At 42.1% G+C, this 5,459-nt stretch overlaps 1 long non-coding RNA gene across 1 annotated transcript; it reads left to right on the forward strand.

Moving 5' to 3' along the window:
- LOC125962065 (uncharacterized) lies at positions 1-4,054 on the forward strand. The gene is made up of 2 exons (XR_007473394.1): positions 1-163; positions 3,397-4,054. It is a non-coding gene; the product is annotated as an uncharacterized LOC125962065 (long non-coding RNA).
- The last annotated feature ends 1,405 nt before the right edge of the window (positions 4,055-5,459 follow it).

The following is a 5,459-nucleotide window of genomic DNA, read 5'->3' on the forward strand; positions in this document are numbered from 1 at the left end:
CGAACACTGGTGCCTACCCGGGCTCTTCGGTGGGGCTAATGGCGGACTCTGGGAGTGCTCACACCAAGGAGCACTTCCCAGTTCTTCTGCTGCCAGTGTCCTTGTCCTCACTTTGAGACAGAGCCATGCCCTGCCTCTGCAAGAGACCCTCCAACATTAACAGGTATGTCTGTTTCAGTCTCCTGTGGGGTCACTGCTCCTTCCCCTGGGTCCCGATGTGCACACTACTTTGTGTGTGCCCTCCAAGAGTGGAGTCTCTGTTTCCCCCAGTCCTGTTGAAGTCCTGCAATCACATCCCACTAGCCTTCAAAGTCTGATTCTCTAGGAATTCCTCCTCCCGTTGCCGGACCCCCAGGTTGGGAAGCCTGACGTGGGGCTCAGAACCTTCACTCCAGTGGGTGGACTTCTGTGGTGTAAGTGTTCTCCAGTTTGTGGGTCACCCACCCAGCAGTTATGGGATGTGATTTTATTGTGATTGTGCCCCTCCTACCATCTCACTGTGGCTTCTCCTTTGTCTTTGGATGTGGGGTATCTTTTTTGGTGAGTTCCAGTGTCTTCCTGTCGATGATTGTTCAGCAGTTAGTTGTGATTCTGGTGTTCTAGCAAGAGGGAGTGAGAGCACGTCCTTCTACTCTGCCATCTTGAACCAATCTACTACTAATTCTTTTTAAAATTTTGGAAATATGGTGCACTGTGATAGAAACAATGAAAATGCAAATTTGATCATTGTTCAGTCAGAATTCTTAGTTGCAAGCAACAGAAACTAGGTGATTTAAGCACAAAAGAAAATTTGCTGAAGAGCTATTGCTAGGAAGGATGGAGAAATAGGCTCTGAAAATGGTCAAAACAAGAAGTCGGGGTGGCAGGGGGTGGCGGCAGTCCCAGCAGCAGTCAGGACCACAGCCTAAATGTTGCCATAAGTCAGTCCAGGGAGATTCTGTGACAAGTGCTGAAACATTGAATGCCACAGGTTGGACCACGGTCCCCAGAGGCACTGGACACTACCCCACTGCTGAAACTGTAGCCCCTGCAAATGGATGTTTCTCCCACCAAAGCTGCCACTGGGCACCATACGCAATTCTGGATTCATTGTGTCACTTGCTCTAAACTCAAAGTTGAGGGGAGGGGCGTGCAAGTGCATGCTTACTCTTGTCTTTCTTATCTGTTGACACTTGCAGTGGTGAGGAGGTATAGCGCTCCAGCGTTAAGAGCACACCTTTGGAATAAGACTGGACCAGATCAAAGATACAGCAATCTGGAGGAGGTCTTGTGTTGAAATTGCATTCACAGAGTTGTTTTTCCTTAGATTGTATATTTATTTGAGGTATTTGAGGTGGCTTTGGGCAAACTAATAGAAACTATGGAGAGACAGTGGTTGGAACACTCCTCCACACCAAACCATCCTTTAGCATACGTAATTCAGACATACCTAGGTTCAAATCCTGGCTGAGCCACTTAATTTAGCCATGGGGCTTAGGAAAATGGCTTCATTTTTCTAAGCCTCAGTTTCTTTGTTTAGAAATTGAAGTCATAACAGTACCTTCTTTACAAGGCCACCGTAAGAGATAAAGAGACAATGAACATAAGGTGAATAAGACAGTGTTTGGGACATAGTTAGCATTAACAGCTGGTGACTATTGTTCATAATCCTCTGTCACCCTATTCCTTGGCAACCAGATCCTTTTCCTTGGACTCAACCACAGTCTCTGTTTTTCACTCTAGCTTTTGAACCATTTCTGGCTCCCAGTCTTTTTTCATATTTCAACCCCCAACCAGTGCCAGTGTTTCTGAACTTGAGTATCTGATCCACTCAGGAGCAGCACTGCCTCATATTGAACTTGGGATCGGCCATGTTATTGGCTGAAAGCTGTCTGACTTAGCAATGCCTCTCCACCCCGTTACAATTAGCCATGACAAGTTGGCGTGAGACAGGGCAGAACAATGAAGTGCTATAAGCACAGGCTCTGGTGTTAAACTGCCTAGACTCCAACCCACCCACCTCTACCATTTACTAGTCAGTGACTTTGGGGAGGTTGTATAATCTCTGTGTCTCAGTTTTATCTTCTGTAAAATGGGGATAATAATATTATTTTAGAGAGTTACGAGGATTAAATAAATGTATGTAAAGCACGCAGAACAATACTAGGCAAGGAGTAAGCGCTGTAGTATTTGCTATTATTGTTGTTGTTATTCCTTTATCTATTTACCTATCTATCTGTCTATGTATCTATCATCTATTTATTTTCAATCCGGGACTCAATCCCAAGCATTGACGAATGAGGACACAAGGCGAGAAAACCATAACTGGCAACTAAGTTGCTAAGGTCAGACTGTGCCCAGTAGAAAGACTGGCTCAGGCCAAACAGTGCGTTGCTGACGTTGGCCTCCTGGCAGAAGAGGGACAGGGTCAGAGCAATGTTTTACTACAGTGGCCTCCAAAGGGGGTACCTGTGCTCTTTCCTGAGTGTACATTAGATGCTGCCTTAGGATACAGAAAAAATATTACAATTTCTATTTATTTTTCTTCAAAAAAAATTAAACTTTACTGATATCTAATATATCAATTCATGCCGGTAGCCACACTTGTCTGTACAGAAGTTGTGTCATAATGGTAAGAGAAATCTCCTGAGAGGAATTTGTGTGCTCTAGGGTGTCATTGTTAAGAGCATTTTCATAAAAACAAAAACAAACCCCCCCAAATTTTTAAGTGGCAGAACCTTTATAATATTGTAATGAGATGGGGAGCAACAGTAAAAATCAATTGTATCAAACAGGTTCACGGGTCACTTGAGGGTGAAGGAGTTAAAAGAATTGTCAATTTAAAGATGAATTACGGGCTTCCCTGGTGGCGCAGTGGTTGAGAGTCCGCCTGCCGATGTAGGGGCCGCGGGTTCGTGCCCCGGTCCGGGAAGTTCCCACATGCCGCGGAGCGGCTGCGCCCGTGAGCCATGGCCGCTGAGCCTGCGCATCCGGAGCCTGTGCTCCGCGGCGGGGGAGGCCGCAGCGGTGAGAGGCCCGCGTACCGCATAAAAAAAAAAAAAAAAAAAGGTGAATTACTTATTCTCTTACAAAAAGACCGGTGTTCCAAAATTCCTGACCTTTTCTGTAATGACAAGTGACTTTCAATACTGTGCTACCTAACAGATATTAAAATAATAAATACATTTATTTAACCAGTACCTTTAAGGAAAAGATGGTGTTAACAATGAATGAAAAAGTAACTGCTTTTGCAAATAAACACTTTTTATTGAAAGAGCTTTTTATTTGAAATGCCTGGAAATGTTTCCATTATTATTTTATTCCTGAAATTAATACAACTGTATCATTGCCTATGAAAAATTTATATTTACATGCTTAAAAAATTGGAAACAATCTTCTAACCTATTAATATTCCAGATGTAGACTTATAATATCTTTCAATGAGCTTGCAAGAATAACTCTTTGATGGGACTTCCCTGGTGGTGCAGTGGTTAAGAATCCGCCTGCCAATGCAGGAGACACAGGTTGGAGTCCTGGTCCGGGGAGATCCCACACGCTACGGAGCAACAAAGCCCATGCACCACAATTACGGAGCCTGTGCTCTAGAACCGCGAGCCACAACTACTGAAGCCCACGTGCCTAGAGCCCATGCTCCGCAACAAGGGAAGCCACCACGAGAAGCCCGTGCACCCCAACAAAGAGTAACCCCTGCTCGCTGCAACTAGAGAAAGCCCGCATGCAGCAACGAAGACCCAGTGCAGCCATAAATAAATAAATAAAAGATTAATTGTAAAAAAAACACTTTGCATAGTTGGTGGATGAAAATGAAAAATAGGATTCAGTAATGCATTTTTGGTGCATTTGGTACTATGTAACTTTGTGAATATCTTCTTCGGCTATGATGACAATTAAAACCTATTTTCAAAAGACGGTGAAGTTAGAAACATACTTGTGAATCTTTGCATCACAAATTATTAACCAATAATTTAAAAAAACAGTGACATTTATTCAATTATAGGGAGAACAAAAATGATTTTGTACCTTTAAGAAAGCAAATAAAAATTTAAAGTAGTCATTTCCTCTCTATTTCCTTTTACTTTCTATTTTTCTGTACATTTTACAAAGTACATGTATATTTAGTCATATGTGTACATTAGTTAGAAATAAATAAATATAGTAGGAATTCATGCTCAAGCATTTTTATTGGTAGAGTGTGCTTTCAAAAGGGTTTGAAGACCACTGCTTAGAAAGACAGGTCTGAACCTGTGTATGAGATAAAAGTAGAGAGAGGGCAGAAGGATGACAGGACAGGAGATTAATCAAGCCCTCGAACAATGCAACATTCCATGTCAGGGCAGAAGCTAAATTAGAGTGGTGACATTTTGAATGGAAAGGAACAGATTCAAGAAAATGAGGGAATGATGGGATTTCCCTGGTGGTCCAGTGGGTTAAGACTCTGCGCTCCCAATGCAGGGGGCCTGGGTTTGATCCCTGGTCGGGGAATTAGATCCCACGTGCATGCCGCAACTAAAAGAGTTCGCATGCCGCAACTAAAGATCCCTCATGCCGCAACAAAGATCCCACGTGCCTCAGCTGAGACCCAGCACAGCCAAAATAAATAAATAAGTATTTTAAAAAAAAGAAAAAGAAAATGAGGGAATGAAAAGACAGGAGCAATAAATTTTGATGACTAATGGTACGTAGAAAGCAAGGGAGAGGGAGGTGTCAGTGAATAAACTGAGAGGAAGAAAAAGTCCTTGGGGGTAAAACAATGGATTTCCCTTTAAATATGTTGAACTTGAGTGCCTTTTGGAACATTAACTGAAAGGATCTAGGGAACAGTTGAAAAAAGGCCGGGTGACAGTGACTAAAAATGACTTTTTAGAGAAGTTTTACAGTCCATATGTTTTACAATTCTGACATATATTGCTGTAAAGATAATATGCATTCGTGGGAACCAACAGATTTGACTTCTTAAAATATGAATACCCTTTAGAGGCACACACATCTCTTTTTGTCCTTCAGGACTTCCCACTATAGCAGAAGATGGGAGAGAGAGAGGATTAATGTGGAAACACTGCTTTGGGAAACTCTGGTTCCAAACCCACTCTACCATTTAGCAGTGAGGCAACTCTGGAGATTTATTTAACTTTCCTGAGGCTTGATCTCTTTATTGAATGATGGTCTAATAATATTTGTTTTGTATAGTTAGTTTGAGCATTGAATGAGTTAACACATGTAAAGTGCTTATGTCTTTGCCTTGTACAGTTTTGAAGCATTATTTAACGTTAACTAAAAATTAGTTCTAAGTATTGCTTGGTCACTGTAGTTCTTGGAAAACAAACTGACTACTGTGTTATCTTTTATCTCAGCCTACAACACCATTATCACACATTCACATGCTTATAAAACCTGGACCTTGTGGTATGTCTGTTCCTAAATAAACATTATTTTCTCCCCTTCAATATTGCTGTAAACAG

This window comes from Orcinus orca, chromosome 19 (assembly GCF_937001465.1).
Source record: "Orcinus orca chromosome 19, mOrcOrc1.1, whole genome shotgun sequence".
NCBI lineage: Eukaryota > Metazoa > Chordata > Mammalia > Artiodactyla > Delphinidae > Orcinus > Orcinus orca.